We start from the raw sequence: 21816 nt of genomic DNA, 5'->3' as shown, positions 1-21816 counted from the left end.
TCGAATAACAGTAGTGGAAAGTATTGCGAGGATGATTCAGGAGAAGAGTGAAAGTAGCAGGGTGGTTGTTATGGGGGACTTTCACATCCCAGATATTGACTGGGAAAGCTATAGCTCGAGTTCGTTAGATGGGTCGGTGTTTGTCCAATGTGTGCAGGAGGGTTTCCTGACACAATATGTAGACAGGCCAACAAGAGGTGAGGCCATACTGGATTTGGTTCTAGGTAATGAACCAGGCCAGGTGTTAGACTTGGACGTAGGTGAGCACTTCGGGGACAGTGACCACAACTCGGTGACTTTTACTTTAGTGATGGAGAGGGATAAGTGTGCACTGCAGGGCAAGAGTTATAGCTGGGGGCAGGGAAATTATGATGCGGTGAGGCATGACTTAGGATGCGTGGATTGGAAAAATAGGCTTCAAGAGAAGAACACAAATGATATGTGGAGATTGTTCAAGGAACAGCTATTGGGTGTCCATGATAAATATGTACCAGTCAGGCAGGGAGTAAAGGGTCTTGTGAGGGAGCCGTGGTTTAATAAGGAATTGGAATCCCTTGTGAAAGGGAAGAGGGCGGCCTACGTAAAGATGAGGCGTGAAGGTTCAGTTGGGGCGATTGAGAGTTATAAGGTAGCCAGGAAGGATCTAAAGAGAGAGCTAAGAGCAGCGAGAAGGGGACATGAAAAGTCCTTAGTTGGTAGGATTAGGGAAAACTCAAAGGCTTTCTATAGGTATGTCAGGAATAAAAGGATGACTAGGGTAGGTATCGGTCCAGTCAAGGATAGTAGTGGGAAGTTGTGCGTGGAGGCGGAGGAGATTGGAGAGACACTAAATCAATACTTTTCGTCAGTATTCACTCAGAAACGGGACACTGTTGCTGATGTGAATACTGAGTCACAAGTGATTAGAATGGATGGCCTTGAGGTATGTAGGGAAGAGGTCTGGGGAATACTGGAAAGGATGAAAATAGATAAGTCCCCTGGGCCTGATGGCATTTATCCTAGTATCCTCTGGGAAGCTAGGGAGGAGATAGCAGAGCCATTGGCCTTGATTTTTATGTTGTCATTGTCTACGGGAATAGTGCCAGAAGACTGGAGGATAGCGAATGTGGTCCCCTTGTTCAAGAAGGGGAGTAGGGATAGCCCGAGTAACTATAGGCCAGTGAGTCTCACTTCTGTTGTGGGCAAAGTCTTAGAGAGAATTGTAAGGGACAGGATTTATGAACATCTGGATAGAAATAATGTGATCAAGGATAGTCAGCATGGTTTTGTGAAGGGCAGGTCGTGCCTCACAAACCTTATTGAGTTCTTTGAGAAGGTGACTAAGGAGGTGGACGAGGGTAAAGCAGTAGATGTGGTGTATATGGATTTTAGCAAGGCGTTCGATAAAGTATCCCATAGTAGGCTAATGCAAAAACTACGGAGGTATGGCATTGAGGGTGCATTAGAGGTTTGGATTAGGAATTGGCTGGCTGGAAGGAGACAGAGGGTAGTAGTTGATGGAATAGGTTCATCTTGGAGTGCAGTTACTAGCGGTGTTCCACAAGGATCTGTTTTGGGACCATTGCTGTTTGTCATCTTTATAAATGATCTAGAGGAGGGGCTTGAAAGCTGGGTGAGCAAGTTTGCGGATGACATGAAAGTCGGTGGAGTTGTGGACAGCGAAGAAGATGTGGCAGGTTACAGCGGGATATAGATAAGTTGCAGAGCTGGGCAGAAAGGTGGCAAATGGAGTTCAATGTAGCTAAGTGTGAAGTCATTCACTTTGGTAGGAGTAACAAGAAGATGGATTACTGGGCTAATGGTAGGCTACTTGGTAGTGTGGATGAGCAGAGGGATCTTGGTGTCCAGATCTCTGAAAGTTGCCACCCAGGTAAATAGTGCTGTGAAGAAGGCATATGGTGTACTGGGCTTTATTGGTAGAGGAATTGAGTTCCAGAGTCCTGAGGTCATGTTGCAGTTGTATAAGACTCTGGTGCGGCCTCATCTGGAGTATTGTGTGCAGTTTTGGTCGCCATACTATAGGAAGGATGTGGAGGCACTGGAACGAGTGCAGAGGAGGTTTACCAGGATGTTGCCTGGCATGGTAGGAAGATCGGATGAGGAAAGGCTGAGGCACTTGAGGTTGTTCTCATTGGAGAAAAGAAGGTTTAGGGGAGATTTGATAGAGGTGTACAAGATGATTAGGGGTTTAGATAGGGTCGACACTGAGAACCTTTTTCTGTTAATGGAGTCAGCTGTCACTAGGGGACACAGTTTTAAATTAAGGGGTGGTAGGTATAGGACAGATGTTAGGGGTAGATTCTTTACTCAGCGGGTTGTGAGTTCATGGAATGCCCTGCCAGTAGCAGTGGTGAACTCTCCCTCTTTATGGTCATTTAAGCGGGCATTGGATAAGCATATGGAGGTTATTGGGCTAGTGTAGGTTAGGTAGACTTTGGTCGGCGCAACATCAAGGGCCGAAGGGCCTGTACTGCGCTGTATTTTTCTATGTTCTATGTTCTAATTGATCCCATGTGCTCCAGAAAACTGAGACAAAACTATGGAATTCAAACTGGGACGATGCAAACACCAGTTTTGGATTATGGGAATCGATGTTAATCATTTGTTAACAGAGCCAAGCGTGTCCAACATGTTTCAAAGGTATTATTTTGCATGGAAATGTTCAATCTTTGGACAGTAAGCAAGAAGCTGACTGTTCCTGTTAGTAACGGGGTTACATTACAGAGGACATCTACCATGAAAACTCTGTACAGGGAGCAAGAGGACAGACCATTCATCGTTCCCCTCCCCTCTGCTCCACGACAACTTATCTGTCGATTCCCTTTGGTGTGAAAGTGAAGATACATTCTGTCAACTCATGCGCTGGCGCAAGATCCCTGGCAGTTCCCCAGAAACAACGGTTACATTCAAACTGTTCTGCACTCTTTACGATTGGTATGTTCCAATCAAATTTAATTTTAAAGTGTATTAAATTTACATTTCCAATTGGTGCAATGTGGCAGTTTAAAACTGACATGAATTTTATAAGAATGTCCAATCAGGGGAATCAAGAACACCAAGTTCAAAACTCGTGCTCTACCCTGGACATAAAATGGACATTGTCAGATTTTGTCACAGAGGGATTTAGGATGGATAAGGTACTTGGCGGAATCCTGCAATGAGTGACCTTTACTCTGTCTCTGACCCAGGGTGTATTTGAGCAGAGAACATTAACTGCACAAGACACTTGTCCTAGACCTGTTAATAACCCACTTTAACTACAGAGATGGAATGTAAGTCAGAGTGAGAAACAACTAATTCAGTATTTAACTCACAACTGGAGGGAAAAGAAACTTTATTACTTCTGTTGAATTATTAAATGCAACTTTGAGATTTTTATTGACATGAATTAACAGTGTCCATCAGTGCAAGTGAAATGTTTACGAAACTCGGTTTACCGCTGGATTTATCGACTGTTCTGTTGATGATCTTCAATGGAATCGCTTCATGTCCCACCACACAGGAGTAAGAAGCACCGCTGGCCCACTCCTCCGCTGTAATGGATAACAGGCTGTAGATGAAGAAGGAGGTGTTGTCACTCTCCGCCATCACCTCGGTGTTCTTGTAGTTACTGGGATTCACCGGCTTGTCATTGCTTGTCCACTTGACGAAGATCTCTCGGGGGGAGAAACCTCTCACTAAACAGGTGAGGGAGAGAAACTTCTGAGCGGAGATTTCTTCTGTTGGTGGCAGGAGGACCGACACTGATGGCTCCAGCGGATTAATCACTGCAGAATATTTGAGACAAATATAAATCAATCAAAAACATCCTGAACCAATATCACAATTTCACTCAATATTAAAATACGTCATTTTAAATTTGGGATTTATTCACTTTCATTTTCTAAAGGAGCAGTATGGTACACATTCTGTTCAGTAAAAAAAGTAAAGTTTAATGTGAAAGTTGCCTCCATGTTTCCAACCCACAACAAGGGCATTCTGTCCAACTGTCATTGCTGATGGTGACATCACAACCCAGGTTTCTTCCCACCTTATCTGATTTAATCAGAATACAATATCCTTTGGTCCATCTTTTTCTTAATCAGCTACTTTGTTATCCTGCCTTCAGATGCATCATTAATGCTCCCAACGGTGTTTGTTCATTACCAATCAAAGCCTGCCATTGATGTAACTGGATCTGGATTACACATGGGATGCTTTGTGTTTTAATCTCACCGCTCACCTTTCTCCTTGTGGATGGAGTCTCTCAGCGGAGTCGGTAGATTCTGATGGTACACCACACATTCAAAAGTAACGCCACTCAGCCAGGCTTCAGTAGAAATGTCTAATTTGCTGATCACGCTGTCGGGATTCTGTCCAGGCTGGTCAGCAATCTCTGATTTCAGAGGCTTCTTTTCTTGTTTCCAGGTCACGTTGACTCCAGAAGGAAGATTGGACACAACACAGGTTAACGTCACCGTCGCCTCCAGTAAGACTTGTTCTACTGGCGGTGGGAGGATTTTAACGGTGTTAGGGTGGCACTCGGTATCTTCTATGAAACAAAAATCAAAGTCAATGAAAAATGCCCTTTTATGATACAAACACCCAATCTTCAGATTACTTCTTCACAGGGTGAAGACACCACCTTCAAAATGGCAACTCCAACCATTGCTGAAACGATGCTTACTATTGTTGATGTATTTTGATTTGTGAAAGCATTTGTGATTACCTATGACATACCCTGTGTCATTATTCCTAAAGAACACTGGCTTTGTAACAAGTGCCACCTGTGAAAAAAGTAAAATCATCGAAGATACCATTATGTAACCCATGGAATTACCTTTCTTTCAGAGTTTGTCTCTCACTTAAGACCATCTATAGATACTTGTGACAAGAGTAATCTGAATATAATGAGTTCAATTCCATGTTCATAACCCTTAGGTGCAAGTGCTGCTGGTCACGCTGACTGCCAAATCACATCCCAAATTTTGGACAAATTATAATAAATAATAATTATTCTCTTTGCAGAGTTCTAAAGTGTTACAGGAGCGGTGAATATCCATGGAAATTCTGTTCATTATATTTAACGTGATCAAAAATACTTTGCGTTATTGGTGTGATGTCATTCTCTAATTTATGTCATTGTTCCTCGTGGGCTGAGTTTGGAGTAGATCTGAAAACAAGACACTGAGTACAGCATTGGATATCGAGAAGGACACCCATCTCCTTAAGTCTTTCCCTCCATTCAGTTCGTTCATGACTGGTCTGTACTTTCACTTTATTTACCAAGCTGCATTTTTAAAATTTCTTCATAGAGCAGGGGAGAAAAAAAACAAACAAAAGCATCTTAAATTAATCTACAAACGTGATGGAAATGTACACTAATTTTATAGACATCCACTACCCACTGTGTAAACATCGCCACCCCAAACCAGGCTAAATCAGCCTGTCTCGAGTTCCTCGTTCATTCATCCCTATTGTAGCATTCTTACCAGAATTTATTCTCCTGCCTCATCCACTACTTACAGAGAGCATCTTAAATAAGCTCAGTGAGATCACGTTTATCCCAGTTCATCAAATGTGATACCCACTTGGTCTGTGGTCTGATCCCATAAATGCAGTTAAAGAGCTCAGTACCAGATAAAAATCAATGTCGTACAATGTCCAAGGCCAACAGGTCATTCCTGAGCAGGGAATGAAGCATTGAACGCATTTTGATTTATTTTCAAGTAAGGGTCACTGCATATTTTAACCACGTCATTTTGAGACCACATCATCATAAGATAGAGGATCAGAATAAGGCTGTTCGGCCAATCCAGAGTTTAGATCAGAATGATGCTGGAAAAGCAGGTCAGGCAGCATCTGACGAGCAGGAAAACCGACGTTTCGGGCTAAAGCCATTCTACTGTCTTCTCCCCACACTAAACAAGAGCCGAACTATCTCTGGCTTGAATATACACAATGGCCTGTCTCCACAGCCCTCTGCAGCAACAAGTTCCACAGATTCATCACCCTCTGGCTGAAGAAATTCCTCCCCATCTCAGTTCTAAACGGTGCCCCTTTGACCCTGAGACTGTGCCCTTGGGTCCTAGTCTCGCCTACCAGTCAAAACATCTATTCCCCGTTCACTCGACCTCAGTCTCTCAGTATTTTTTATGTTTCAATTAGATATCTCTCCAATATCCCCCCTCCACCCCCAAACTTATCCTTGAAGCCACTACCAGGCAAGGATTCAGCACTCTGAATGCCTCTCCCAGCATGGTCAGGCAACAAACTATTTAACAAAGCTCACTGTCTATATATCTATCTTCAACAGAGAGGAAACATGCTTTTCTGACTTGCCAAAATGTTGAATTATGAGCAATGCTAATGTAACACTCAAACTGAAATGAGATACGTGACATGCTGGGAAACGAGAAGCTGTACCTTGCTGTTTACTACGCCTGATAAATTAGTTTGATTCACATCAGAGTTCAGAGTGATTTGTAGCTCTCTCAGTATGTGTCTCTTACCCTGGAGTGCGGTGATGTTTTTACTTTGAACGTTCTCTTCATGAGTGACCTGGCAGATATAGACTGCACTGTTGTACCATTCACCATAAGGGACCATCAGCCGACTCGTCACCGAGAAGTTCCCGTTCGCCTCACACACGGGAGACGTGAAGAAGCCAGAATCCAAGAGTCGGCCATTTTTCAACCAACTCACGGAGATTGACTTTGGATGGAAATCGATGATTGAACAAACGACAGTTGCAAACTTGCTGCTTGCGATTTCTTCACTGGAGCTCACAGTTAGGAGAAGGGTTGGTGGGAGAGGACCTCTACCTTTAGGAAACACATCGCATAAATTATCTGATGAATTTCATAACAAATACAATCAGTTCTCATATATCAAGGTTTCTTGTGGTTAATGGATACAAGAATCATAATTGTGCAGAGTGCTGGAGAAGCTGGTATCCACACAGAAAGATCAGCAGGACAATGTGAAAGGCTAAAATTATAGGACACAGCAAGGGGGTCAAGGAGGCATAGAAACTATAGGCCGGTAACATCAGAAGGGAGATAGCAACTTTGGATGGTATTCATTTTCATGACAGAGTCTAATGAACAAAGCAGATGAATTACCGGCATAAATGAGGAAATGATGCGGTTGCTATCACGGAGACATATTGAGAGCCGGGCAGGAGTGGCTATTCAATATTCCAGGATTTAGTGCCTTCAGGCGAGACAGGGAAAGATGGAAAAGGATGGAGGCGGGGGTTTGCGGCACAGAATGTTGCTTCTGTCGCAATTCTGACAAGAGTATTTTAGGCTGTAAAGAGAAATGAAATCATGGATACCTCCTCGAACAAAGGCAAATGGACAGTACTTCAAAACCAAAATACAGCAAACATAACTACTGGGAGAGCACGATAGACCTTACTATAGGTTCAAAAGACCAAGTGCAAATACATGGGCAAATTTCAGAGAAATGTTAATTAAATAGGGGAATGAGAAAAGAGGTTTTTAACTTCCTCAGCATAGGCTTGGATATTCATTGTGTCAAAAGTTTAGAGGGAGCACAATTCTGAAAATGCCCCCAGGAGAATATTTAAACAAAGTATGTGTTAATACAGAGAATTTTAATCCAGACCTTGCAAGAAAGGGGTGAACCTGAACTTAACTTTTGGAAATGAAGTCGACCCAGTGGGTAAAACATCAATGGTGGTGCACTTTGCAGACAGTGATCGTAAATCAGTTGGATTTCAGATTGTACTGCAAAGGAATAGAAATTGGCCCAAAGTTCTGAAAAGGGGAAGGACAATTTTAGTAAGATCAGGTAATGACTTAACCAGAGTGGACTGGAAGCTGACACTTATTGGTAAATCTGAGTCAGAGCAGTGTGACACATTTAAGAAAGAGATAGGAAAATCACAGGGAGGACATTTCCCAGGAAGCCACTGAATGGGACCAAGAATGTAGCGGGCTCTGGATACCAAAGGGCATGGAGGGTGAGATAAAGAGAAACAAGGGAGGCTTCCGGTCTATACTGAAATCTCAAAACAATAGAAATTAGTGTGGAGCACAGAACATGCAAGGGGGAGTTTGAAAGACAAAGGAATTAGAAGAGCAAAGGGGAGCATGAGAAAATAATAGCAGTCAAAATAAAGGAAAATATTTTTAAAAGTTACAGGCTCATTCATAATAAAAGAATTATTCGGGAAACAGTAATGCCCATTAAGTGTTGTTATTGGAGTGGAGTCGGAGGATTAGGTTGTGGTCAAAACAAATGTGTTGTGTCAGTGTTCACTAGTAAGACGGACAATGTGGGGACAGAAATCATGGAGGGGGGTTGTGATGTACTTTCAGAAATTAGGACACATGACGTGATGTTCTGTGTTGTCTTGCTGAATGAAAAGTTGTTATATTTCCAGGGCAGATGAAAAGTATACCAAGCGGTTGAGCGAAGAAAAGGATGAAATAGTTGGGTCGCTGACAATAATTTAGAATTACTGTCTGGCCACAGCAGTTGTGCCAAGTGAGTGTAGATCAGCCAACGTTGCACTGTTACGCAGGACAAAGGAAGGGATAAATAATGAAAACACAGATCTGTTAAGCTAGTCACAGTGGTAGGGAAACTATTGAAAAGTGAAATTAGTCTTCATTTGGAAGATAAATCAACAACTTTCAGCGCGGTTTTATTGAGAGAAAGTCATGTGTAACAATTTGATAGTAGTTTTCAGAGAGATAACTCGATGTCCAGATGATAGCAATAATCAGAGCCACTGGGATCCGAGTTAATTTGACAGATTGGATCGAGAACTGGCTGAGTGATGGGAGCAGGGGATAATAGTCATCGGGTGTCTGCGTGACTGGAAATCTATGTCTCCTGGTGTTCTGTAGGGATTGGTGTTGATTTCCATGTTATTTCTCTTACATACCAATGATTGAGACTCAAATTTAGGAGGATTAACCAGTGAATTCACAGATGAAATGAAAACTGTCATGTTGGTAAGTCATGAGCATTATGGCTTTAGATTGCAGGAGGATATAAAAGGGTTGGTTGTATGTGAAGAGAAGTTGCAAATGGAAATTATTCTGGATAAATGTAAGGTGATGGAATTCGGCAGAAGAATCTGTGAGGTATGACATTTTGAATGGTGGAACCCTGGAAAGGCCTGAGGATCTTTGGTGCATGTACCCACCAATCCCCTATAGTACTGTGTCGTCTGGATAAAGAGACGAAGAAGGTGGGAGGATATTTGCTTTTATTAGCCTAGACATTGACAATGAAGAATCGGCAGATGATACTGGAACTTGATAGAACACTGGTTAGGCCATACTGAAGCGTTGTGTGCATGTTATCGAAGGAATGTGATTACACTGAAGGCAGTATTGATTAGATTTGCCAGGATCTTGCCTGGGTTGGAGGGTTTTAGTTATGAAACTAGATGAGATAGACAGGAGTTTTCCTTGGAGCAGAGGAGTATTAGGGAGAAGATTATCATGATGTCTAGAATTATTTTAGGCATAGACTGGGTAAACTGGATGAAACCTTTCCCCTTGATGGAGAGATCAATGCCTCAGGGGCACAGGGTGAAGGTAAGGCCAGGAGGTTCCAAGTGGATCTTAGGGGAAAACAAAATCAAACAGAGGGTGGTGTTAGCCTGGAGCTCAGCACCTATAAGTCATGTCGAAACTGAGCCCCTCATAATAAGTATGAAGTATTGAGATGCATCCTTGCAAGGGCAAGTCACACAAGGCAATGGATCATGTGCTGGCACATGGGACTGGAATAGTTAGGTGGCTGTTATTGATAGGCGTAAACTGGATGGATCAAAGGGCCTTTTTCCTGTGCTGTATAAGGTGATTCTGTGAAAATGATTATAAATAATGCCTTATTCATATTAATCCCAGATGCTCTGTTTATCTCAGTTCCCACAATACGTACCTGGACATGGCATTTCTGTGCTCTTGTGAGACCCGCTGTGTTCAACCTCACAGTAGATTTTGCTGGGGCAATCTACCGCTGACCCGGGCAGGGTTAACTGGCTGCTCAGGGTGTAGGTTCCCTTCTTGTTTCTCACGGATGGGTAAGTCTTCAATCCATCCGTGATTAGCTCCCCGCCTTTCTTCCAGGTTACCTTGGTGACGTCAGGAGAATAGTCCATCACCAAACAACCAAAGATTGTCGAACTGGTGCTGTGCTCCTCACAGGAGGAGACCAGGCCATAAAGCGTGGGAGAAGATGGTGTCTCTACAATAGAATGACCAATTGAGCATGTTAGTTTCTGTTAATTTGACCTTATCAGTTACTCAAATGTATCCTCAGCTGTAACCGTTTGCCAGTATGCTCCCGCTGAAGTCTACAGCATAACTGGAGTTTATTTTTGTTTCCTACCAGTTGCTGATCATGATCATTGGTTCCCTCTTTAGAAACATGCCCTCGACCTTGACCATTGCCATATCATTTAGGAAGAAGAACATCCTGATCCCACCCCAGTAACTGTTTGAAGATCTCACCAACTGACACTTTCATTGGATTGCTGTGAAGAGCAGAGAAATTTCACAAAATACAAACCAAGGAAATGCAGATTCATCGAAATTCTACAGTGTGTGCAAACAGGCCATTTGGCCCAACAAGTCCACACCCACCCTCTGAAAAGAAACGCATCCAGATCCATTCCTCTACCCTATTATGCTATAGTTAACCCTGACTAATGCACCTAACCTCCCAATCACTGAACACAACATTTGCAATTCGCCCAGCTTGTACATCTTTGGACTGTGGGCGAAAATGCACACAGATATGGGGAGAAAGTGTCAACTCCACACAGACAGTCACCCGAGGCTGGAATGGAACCCGAGTCCCTAGCACTGTGAGGCAGCAGCGCTAACCACGGAACCAGCGTGCCGCCCCACTAGGTACCCTGCTGCTGGAAATACCCAACAGCTGGCAGTACCCCCGGAGAGAAATCAGAGTGAATCATAGAACATAGAACATCACAGTGCAGTGCAGGCCCTTCGGCCCTCGATGTTGTGCTGCTCAGACATACGAATATGAAGCCCATTCCACCTATACTATTCCATGCACATCCATATGCCTGTCCAATGACAACTTTAATGTATTTAAACTTGGCAAATCTACGACCGTTGCAGGCAAAGCATTCCACACCCTTACTACACAATCAGTAAAGAAACTACCTCTGCCATCTGTCTTATACCTATCTCCCCTCACTTTAAAGTTGTGTCCCCTCGTGTTTGCCATCCCCATACTTGGAAATCAGGTCCAGTGAGCCTTCCTCACTTATCAATGCAAGACAGAATGTTCTCTCTGGGAGGAAGGTCACTGCAGCAGCAGCAGCAGCACAGGCAGGAGCTGAGCACTGGGACGGGGAGGATGGCTGTCACGGCTGAACTCAGGCCAATTGGCTGGAAGTTGAAACATCTCATTTACAATGATCTGAATTCTGGAGGCCTCTGAAAAATGGAGGACCATTAAGGTTCAGAGACTTTGGAGTGTTACAGCTGAGTATTTACGTAAATATGATTTGAGAAATGAACAAGTAATCTTTAACTTTAATAACTATCAAACTGATACGCAGTTCACCACCAAACCTCATCTCTCAGACTAACCACTGCACTTACTCTACCTAGACCTAAATTTCCACTCACATTGACAAACCCCACCCTGCTATACACCCATTCATGCCCAGAACACACAAGCCCTATCACACAAAACACATCCAAGGCAATCCATATTGGTAGTGTAGCTGAGCAGAGAGATCTCGGTGCCCATGTACACAGATCCCTAAAAGTTGCCAGCCAGTTTGATAGAGTTGTTAAGAAGGCATACTTTGTGCTGGCTTTCATCGATAGAGGGACTGAGTTTCAGAACCATGAGGTTAGGTTGCAGCTGTACAAAACTCTGGTGTGGCTGCACTTGGAGTATTGTGTACTGTTCTGGTCACCACATCATAGAGAGAATGTGGAAGCTTGGGAAGAGTTCAGAGGAGGTTTCCCAGGATGTTGTTTGGTATGGCGGGAAGGTTTAATGAGGAAAGGATGAGGATCTTGAGGCTGTTTTTGTTTGAGAGAAGAAGGTTGAGAGGTGACTTAATTGAGACATAAAAGATAAACAGAGGGTGGACAGTGAAAGTTTTTTTCCTTGAATAGTGATGGCTAGCAGGAGAGGACATAGATGACAGATGTCAGAGGTTGTTTCTTTACTCAGAGAGTAGTAGGGCCATGGAACACACTGCCTGCAACAATAGTACACTCGCCAACTTTAAGGGCATTTAAAAGATCATTGGATAAACATATGGATGAAAATGGAATAGTGTAGGATAGATAGGCTTCAGATTGGTTCCACAGGTCAGCGCAACATTGAGGACTGAAGGGCCTGTACTGCACAGTAATGTTCTATATTCTATATTCCAGATGGACATATGATCTCAATTCCTTTCAGTCATTTACACTCCTGCCGCCCTGTACCTGGTCCATGGCGAATCTGGCCCTGACTGGACCTGGCACCATCATTTTCACAACCTCTGACAAAAGCCCACTACCCAAAACATGACCTCAACCCTTGATCACTGACCTCTCATCTTACCCAAGACAACCTGTGCACATTGCATCCTAGCTCCTTTGGCATCTGTGCTTTACAACCTACCATTTTGCCAGACTCCGAGCTTTGCATTTTGACAACACGTCCACCTGTCACTTCATTCCAGTGACCTTCCATCCCCGAAACATCCTGGCACTCTGCCCACCTCTACACTAACCAGCCTGGCATCCTGCCCACCTCTCCATAAACCAACCTGACAAAGACAGACCTCCTGCATTTCAGCTCAAACTACCCCTCACCTACCAAGCACAATTCGACCAAATTATCCTGTGACCATTACCATTTACCTTGATGCCACCTTTTGCCACTCAGAGTGCACGCAAGCTTACCCAGCAGCCAGCCTACCAGCCCAAACTCTCCCACATGCCCAATCTAGCCCCTCACTTGCTCACCACCTTCCAACTTTGAGCCTATCCACCATAAAGTCAGTGAGACATAAAGTCGTACAGCACCGAAACAGTTCCCTTGGTCCAGCCCATCCATGCTGACCAGAGTTCCCAAATTAAACTCATTCCACTTGCCTGCCTTTGGCCCATATCCATCCAGACCTATCCAGTTCCTGTAGCTGTTCAAATGTCTTCTCAATGTGGGACCTATCTCTGCACTTACCGCTTCCTCTGGCAGTTCATTCCAATGTTTTGGACAGTTACAACATGAAGCCCTAACTCCTGCACTCAGTGCTCTGACCAATGAAGGTACATGCGCCAAACACCTTCAACACACTAGGTACTTGAGACAACGCTTTCAAGAATCGATGAGTCTTGAATCTATGAATTTCTGTGGTGGAGAATTCCAAAAGAATTCACCATTCTTTTGTTGAACAGTAAACAATCAGGTTCAATGTTATCGAGTGTTGGGAAGACTGGTGAGCAGCAAGATTAATGATGATCCCATGAATGGAATAGCCTTCTAGAGAGGCCGAGATGCCTTCTTCAGCTTCCATTTTGCATGCTGACATGTCCCTTCGGCAGCATGTTCCAAAATTGTGATCCTTGAGGATAAGGGCACACATGCATGTAAAGCTTTCCTCCAAATCAGACTTCAACTTGACTCTCAACTATTTCCCTGCCTGTTTCCTCTTCCTCAATCACAGCCATGGGACTCACTTCCTAACAGTGCTGTGAATGTGCTAATACCACACAAACTTCAGCAATTCAAATAGACTGATGACAACTGGTTTCTCAAGGCAATATAAAAAGTCTGACACTTCCACACCTGTCTAGAGATTGAAACAACCACTGGAAGAATTGAAAATGATTTGAGGCACTTGTGTGTCTACACAAGATGACATCATTTCCTTTTTTAAAAATCACACAACACTAGGTTGTAGTCCAACAGGTTTAATTGGAAACAAACTAGCTTTCGGAGCGATGCTGATAAAGGAGCGTCGCTCCAAAAGCTAGTGTGCTTCCAATTAAACCTGTTGGATAATAACCTGGTGTTGTGTGATTTTTAACTTTGTACACCCCAGTCCAACACCGGCATCTCCAAATCATGGTTTCCTTTTGTGTGATTTGACTGTGTTTTCACTGAATGAACAGAGCTATTTCTTAATCATATAATAGGAATGAAGCTTCCCTCATTTTTTAGCAACAGCTGAAAATGTGTTGCTGGAAAAGCGCAGCAGGTCAGGCAGCATCCAAGGAGCAGGCAGCATCCAAGGAGCCCTTCCTGAAGAAGGACTTATGCCCGAAACGTCGATTCTCCTGCTCCTTGGATGCTGCCTGACTTGCTGCACTTTTCCAGCAACACATTTTCAGCTCTGATCTCCAGCATCTGCAGTCCTCACTTCCTCCTCATTTTTAGCAAGGCAATCACACATTATATTTCTTTATTCCAGGGAAGTATAGTGTTAAATTAATGAAATATGATGATTGGGATGTTTCAATTGGAAATTGTCAGAGATTTAAAGTTTACTTTCATGAGCAATTAATTCCAACCTCATTGTGTCACTGTACTCACAGGAATTTCTTTCAGAAATGGTGCCTCCCTTTGTTATGGGCAGTCGAATCAGTAAATCTGGGATAGTTTTTGCTTGTTAAACAAAGGTGTTAAAGAGTTTTAGCCAAAGGGAGACCTGGGGATTGAGCTCACAGATGCACCATGATCTAAGTAAGTGGTGGAACATCTCGAGGGGCTGAGTGCCCTCCTCTTGTTCCTACCTTCCTGTCATTGTGTCATTCATTAAGCTAGCACTGGCCGTGAATACTTGTTATTAAAATATTTCAACAAACTTAAACGTGTTTTAAAAAAAAACTTCTGTTGATTATTTGGAATGGGATCATTGACATTCTCTATTTGAGTGATCAAAATAACTTCCACCCAATTACAGCAGCCACTGCACTCTGCAGTGGATTGTTACTTCATAATAGTTTCTTGTGAAACTACAGCTCGAGATCAGGGCGCTCAAATTCAATAATATCTCTGATATTTAATATCTCTGAACATTCGCAATTTGTTCAAATGCATCTTTTCTCTGAAGAACGTGTTTAATCGAACAGAACGTTTTTCAATGAAACAACAAACTTTAAATGCTAGAAAACCAAAATAAAGACAGAAACTTCTGAAGAAACTCAGCAGGTCTAGCAGCTCCTGTGGAGAGACGGCAAGGTTAACCTTTCCCATCCAAAGACCCCCTCTTCACCAAATTGTTTTCATGTTTTTGGCACAAGAGCTCACACCCGTTGAGATAAACAGTGATTACGTTGGCTTGACTCCTGTTGGAAAAAGGATTCTTAGCAGAGATACTGGATGGTCTGAGATAGCAATTGAAGACCAACTGAAAAGCTATCACCATCTGCTGCAAGTGTTGGATTCAGCAGAACCCTCACCGTACTGAACAATCAAATTCAGCTACAGCACTGGTTTAATATAAAGTAAAACAGCCTAAGCAAAATCTCATCAAATATGCTTCGAAAATGATTCATTCGGGATTAGTTATAAATGATATTGTTAGAACAGCAAGTCAAAAGCTGGGATTTCTTTGAGCACTTACTCCATTAACCCCATCTAGCGATGCCCAAAAGCTTGTGAACAAATATTGATCTGGAAAAAGCTGCTAACCACCAAAATTCTGTTTAATATCTAAGAGACACAAGTCAGGACAGCGATTGAAGAGATTTCACTGGCCTCTGTGAGTGGAATTCCAACAAACACCCAAACATCACAATCTGCTTTCTTGCATTGAAGTAACCTGATAAGAGATGGTGTTACATACCTCTCTAACAGGTTGTAAGTGAACACAGGCCACCTGGCACAGAATCAGGGACCCGACTACAACCTCACAACAGACCTGAACACAATGAGCTCGGCACTATCACGGAGAACATAGCCCACCTGTTTTGACAGTACATAAACCATGTTAGTTATTAACACCTTCCCGCAACTAGGGATTGTTCCAGAATGTTTGTACAATGAAAGTAACGTTTCAACATTTATCCAAGAATACTTTGACAGCAGCTCCAAATTGTTCAAACTCTATGGGAACTACAGAGCAATAAAACTAGGAATTGCATTGCCATCAATTCACTGTCACTGGATTCCAACCTCGAACTCCCTTCCTCTTTCCGCTGTGAATGTTGCTGCACCAGACGGTCTACTTCGTTTGAGAAAGTTTAAAATGTTTTGAAGTGTAATATTACTGTTGCCAGTGACATTAAAAGCTGATAATAGGTTTTCAAATAATAAGATGCAAAAAAAATTCTGATTCTACATTGTGCCACGAAACATCTCCTGTATAACTGAGGCACAAAGAAAATATGCAGCATATTTCCCTCTGCCTCGCTCAATCAAATATCCCTTGTTGCCAACAACCAATTTCAGAACTCTTGCTATCTGCCTTTTGTTCCTGAAACGTTCGTTCTGATTGGAACAACTTAGTCAGGGCTCTCAATTCTGAGGCACCTATTGTATTTCTGGCAGATAAAAGTGGTTTTGAAGCGCGAGATGAAATTGAACTGTCTGAGATTCAGGTATCCGAACTGGACAATTTACAAATGGTCAGGACCGTTGACAAGTTAGTCAGAGATAGCACTGAAACAAACTGTACAACAGACTTAATCCTAGAGGATACATTGCTCAACTCCTCACGTCAAATATATTCACTGTAAGTGAATATTCATCAGAAGAACTAACCAGTGGATTAATGTGAATGAGAATGTGTTCACAATGAACATAAATAACCACTGAATTAATAAACTTAATAAGTCATTGCATTTAACAAAATTACTGAGGTGGGAAATATCACCAATTAAAGCACAGATCTGGAGGAAATGGGTTATACTCTAAATTATTTTTACATATTCTTAAAATGTTCCTTGAACTGTGGAGATTTTGCATGCACTGCATAAACAATACTTGCATTCCAGTGTGGAAAGCATTTCTGTTGAAGGAATTAGGGCAAGGTTATTTTCTTGTTAGCTGCTTTTCATGAACTAAAATGTTTAAAAAGGTATGAATTGAAAACATGCTTCTGTCTGGAGTTGCCCACTTTAACGGATGTCTAAGTAAATGTGGCACTGCTGCCTCACAGATCCAGGTACCCAGGCTCGGTTCCAGCCTCGGGTGACTGCCTATGTGGAGTTTACACAAATTTCCTCCCACAATCCAAAGATGCGCATGTCAGGTGAACTGGTCATGCTATATTGTCTATAGTGTTAGGTGCATTAGTCGGGGGTAAATATAGGGTAGGGGAATGGGTCTGGGTGGGTTACTCTTCAGAGGGTCGGTGTGGACTTGTTGGGCCAAATGGCCCGATACATACTGCAGGAAATCTAATCTAAATGATTGCCACACTGAACTAATGTGAATAGATTCCTTCTGATCGCTACATTGCAATAAATTGGTCAAGTATATTAATTAAAATAAATATTACTCTATTTTCAGTGTCTGAATAAACAATGTGCTCTGTTATCCTCTAGTTCATGTCTTCTGCAAATTTGTGAACTCTGAACACATCGATGTAAAATGAATTCTCTGCGTTTGCAGCAAGTACTCCCATGGTTTAAGAGGAGAGTTCCTACAGTATGGAAACAGGCCATTTGGCCCAACAATTCCACACTGACCCTCTGTTCAGTAAGTAGCCCACCCAGACCCATTCCCCCTAATTTATATTTGCCCCTGACTAATGCACCCTAACATACACATCCCTGAACACTATGGCTGTGCTCAATTGCACAATCACCTAACCTGCACTTCTTTTAGACTGTGGTAGGAAACCAGAGCGCCCGAAGGAAACCCACGCAGACACAGGGAGAATGTGCAAACTCCACACAGGCAGTCACCCGAGGGTGGAATCAAATTTGGGACCCTGGCGCTGTGAGGCAGCAATGCCAATCACTGAGCCACCATGCTGCCCTGCGAGTTCATGAGTGGATTACTTTAATTAATTCAAAATTTGGCCTTGGTCACATAATTCACTATAGCAGTTGTTTCCTGAAGAATGACTCTTCAGTTGATATTTTGTTGTAAAATGTAATTATTTATTTAAAATGCACAGATTGGGAACACCTAAAGCACTGTGCAGGTTAAATAATTCAGTTAATGTTTTATTTTTATCCTGCAAATCCAGTTTAATCAGGGACATAACAATTAATTAACTCAAGTTATGTGTGAAACTGATCAAAGCAGTGAAACTGATCTGTTCTTCATAGAATTGAGCAGAATTTCCAAATGGTCTTTGCCAATGATCTTTTCCAGCCAGAAAAATATGTATATAGTGTACAGCGGAATTGAAAGGTGTTTCTTGATCAATTATAGCACAGTCATGGCATTTTTGCTCAACAGCAAGAACTATTAGAACATTAGACTTTTGAAATTCTATTTATATTTCTCTATGACTTGTAAACTGTTTAAAGACAGACATGTGATTTCACTAGATAGTTGAGTTTTGAATTTGGATTGTAAAGCATGGATTAGATTAATCCTTAATTATTTATTTTAAGTAAAAATGGCGCCTGAAGGTATCTGTTTTCCCTTCATTTCTAAAACCTTTGCGATTTGCCTTTCACTTTATAATAGACTTTATGAAATTTTAACTCGCATGCTGATTGCATTGAATGAGGAAAGAGCAGTTCACTGTCACCAACCGTGTTAACATTGCAAAAACAATGTAGAAACCAGAAACGGTTTCCCAAATATAACACATTTAATGTTACCCAAGCACAGTCCCTCCTCAACATATCAACGATCACCAGATCACAACACGGTGTGTTTGCAGCAGAACTAGCTCTGCAAACATTTTCAACAGAACCAAGAACATGATGTAACCTCACAAAAAAAACAAATTGAAGTCTAACAAAGCTGCTCAGAATCAAGCAAACTAGTGACTAAATTGAATAGAAATAACAGGTCATAACAGCAACCTTGTTGGTGAGGGGACTTAACACTTAAAGCTGTAACGTTTCTGGCAATAGTTCAATTTATTTCCAACCTGCACACCCTTCCTGATCATGACAATCTTGTGCAGCGCACAGTAGAGTGGGGTTGAAGGCATATATTGATTAATCACTTCATGGTCAAAACAAAATTACTGAATGGACAAATATTACCACATTATAATTTTAAGTTAGTTTCAATTATGTAATCTGATCAATTCTGCAGTTTCAGATTTTAGTCCCAAATTTTATTTTGAATGAGGCTACTCAAAACAAAATTCAGTTCGTTTACAATTAGAACTGAGTTTTTTAAAAAGTCAATCCATTAAAAACTCGTTTTTTTTCATTTCTCACACTTCCGGGTTTCTGCCTTAAGTTGTTTTTCAGACCGTTACAAATAGCTGTAATGTTTTCAATCAAGCAGAGAAAAATGTGTCATATAAGTTTAACAAATGCAGAAATGATTCATGAAAAACAAAAGAACTCCACAAATATTGGTAATGAAAAGTATTCCAGAGAGTCAATCTCCTCACCAGAAAGAAAACACCAATTCAGAAAGCATGAAAACGCAGATCAATTTCACAAACTGAATAAGAATCTAATCAACTCAATTCAACAGAATCAAGGAAAATAAAATCAGAATCCAATCAACTCAAAACAACAGATTTGAATGAAACATAATCAGAATCCAACCAATTCAATTCAACAGAATCAAATAAAACAATTCCAAAAACCAATCAACACAATTCAACAAAATCAAGTAAAAACAAAGTCAGAATCCAATCAACACAGTTCAACCCAATCAACTAAAACAAAGCCAAAATCCAATCAACTCAATTCAACAGAATCAAGTAAAACAAACTCAGAATCTAATCAACAGAATGCAATATAGCACCTCAAGAAACTTTTATGACAGTTTCTAACCTGCTTGTCATCAACAAAATTTACAAAATAAATGAGATAATATAATCATGGGAAGAACATATATTCAAGAAATGAATAATGATATTTTAGCATATTTTAGTCATGTTTGGTAATATCTTGAACATCTTTGAATTCTTAGTGTTTGTTGTTGATAATAAAACTCACAGTCAGGGTGTCACTGGCATTAAACATTATTTATAGCTGATTGATTAAAAGACATTAGGTGTTTCAAGTAACCCAGCCACACAGAATGTCCATCTGGTCAAAAAAAAGAGCTACACCGAGCAACTGACTCCATCATCACCATTTTAACTATTTGCTGAGCCTTAACTGAAGTCTATAATCAGTCTGAACAAAAATCAATCCGAACCAAACCAAACTCAGCACAGAATCTGAGCTTCATTTAATTCAGAAATTAGTCACATGAATAGAAAGTTTTCAAAATGTCATTAAGAATGTTCAAAGTTCTTACCTGAAGTCACAGTCACCATGGTCCCTTGGCCCCAGTAGCCAAGATAGTAGTTTTACACTGTGAGACACATTGTGCCAAATACTATGACAGAATGTAAACTGTAAAATGCAAATAATTTCTTCACTTCCTAGAAAGCAGTGATTCAGACTCCTCCAAAAATGACTCTGCATTATTTCAGCTTTTACTATTCATTGTATTTTGAAAGCTTGGAATACTTTTCCAGGTTTGGTCTGCATTTAACTTGACAATCAACACGAAGAAGGTAGAAAAAAATTATACATTTGTACAAACTAGCACGACTGGATTGTGTTTAAATTGCATCTCACATTATTTCTCGCTCCTGCCACGGTAGAAATCACCAATTTGAGATAAATCCTTGTCAGTGGTTATTGTATGAGGATGTCACTGTGCACAACACTGTGACCCACTGTAGTATACGTATCTTGCACAGTAATAGATGGCGGTGTCTTCGATCTTCAGGTTCCCCATGTTCATCGAGAAAATGTTTGAAGTGTCTTTGGACGCAGTAAATCGACCCTTAATCGCTGGTGCATAGGTATTGCTGGATGGATTCTTGTACTCAAGCAGCCACTCCAGACCCTGGCCGGGAACCTGGCGGACCCAGCTCATCCAGTCGCTGCTGAGCTCGAACCCGCTGGTTTTACAGGTCAGTTCCAGGCTGCCTGCGGGACGGCCAGTCTCTGCCTCTGGCTGGGTCAAAACAATCTCCGAGTGGACACCTTTAAAAAAGACAAGAAATAAACCATGAGCATTAATGCAGATGAAATGATGCCTGAGTCTTTTACATTCCTGAGGTAGACGAACATTGAGACAGTAACAAAGACAGACTTGAACAAAAAACACTCACATGATAAGAAAGTCAGTAATAAACTGAAAAAAATTGTCGACACAATCATTCTGATAACTTCTGGGAAGCGGTTGTGTCAAGATCTTTCTAAACAAAGCCGATCCCGGAGTGTTGAATTACGGTCCAGTGCCTAGGATTTATATGGCCATCGGAAAGGGCAGGCTTACAGCTTCCGCCTGTTGGTTTCCTGCTGGAGACTGAGACTGGATCCTGGTCTCAGCTTGCACAGCCCCAACAAATGGGCGCATGTATTTACCAGGTTACACTTAAACATGGATATATACACATCTTGGGATATTTATTTTGCTGAATAGCTTCTTTGGGAGTGTTTTTTTTTAAATGGTGGAAGTAAAATTGAGTACCTTCAGGTCTATTTCACATGATAGTTGCAAGTATTTTGTTTTAAAATAAATTCATTCGAAAGTTAGCTCCCTTTATTTCTACATTCATTCACAAGCAGATAAAACTAAAATCAAAGTTCAAACGTATTACTAGCTAGTAAAACAATTGAGCTTTTATTTCCCCAGGACACTGCCAGTCTCTGTCCCACTACAAAATAACATGTAATTCATACTAAACATTTCAAAATTCAA

The 21816-nt window shown here is 41.6% G+C and overlaps 1 pseudogene; it reads right to left on the bottom strand.

Annotated features, from left to right (window-relative positions):
• Positions 1 to 3342: 3342 nt before the first annotated feature.
• Positions 3343 to 21272, bottom strand: LOC132822632 (Ig heavy chain C region-like; annotated as a pseudogene).
• Between the last annotated feature and the right edge of the window lie 544 nt (positions 21273 to 21816).

Source organism: Hemiscyllium ocellatum, chromosome 15 (assembly GCF_020745735.1).
Source record: "Hemiscyllium ocellatum isolate sHemOce1 chromosome 15, sHemOce1.pat.X.cur, whole genome shotgun sequence".
In the NCBI taxonomy this organism is placed as follows: Eukaryota; Metazoa; Chordata; class Chondrichthyes; order Orectolobiformes; family Hemiscylliidae; genus Hemiscyllium; species Hemiscyllium ocellatum.
Note: the sequence above shows the minus strand (reverse complement) of the source record. Positions and strands in the feature narration are given on the sequence as shown.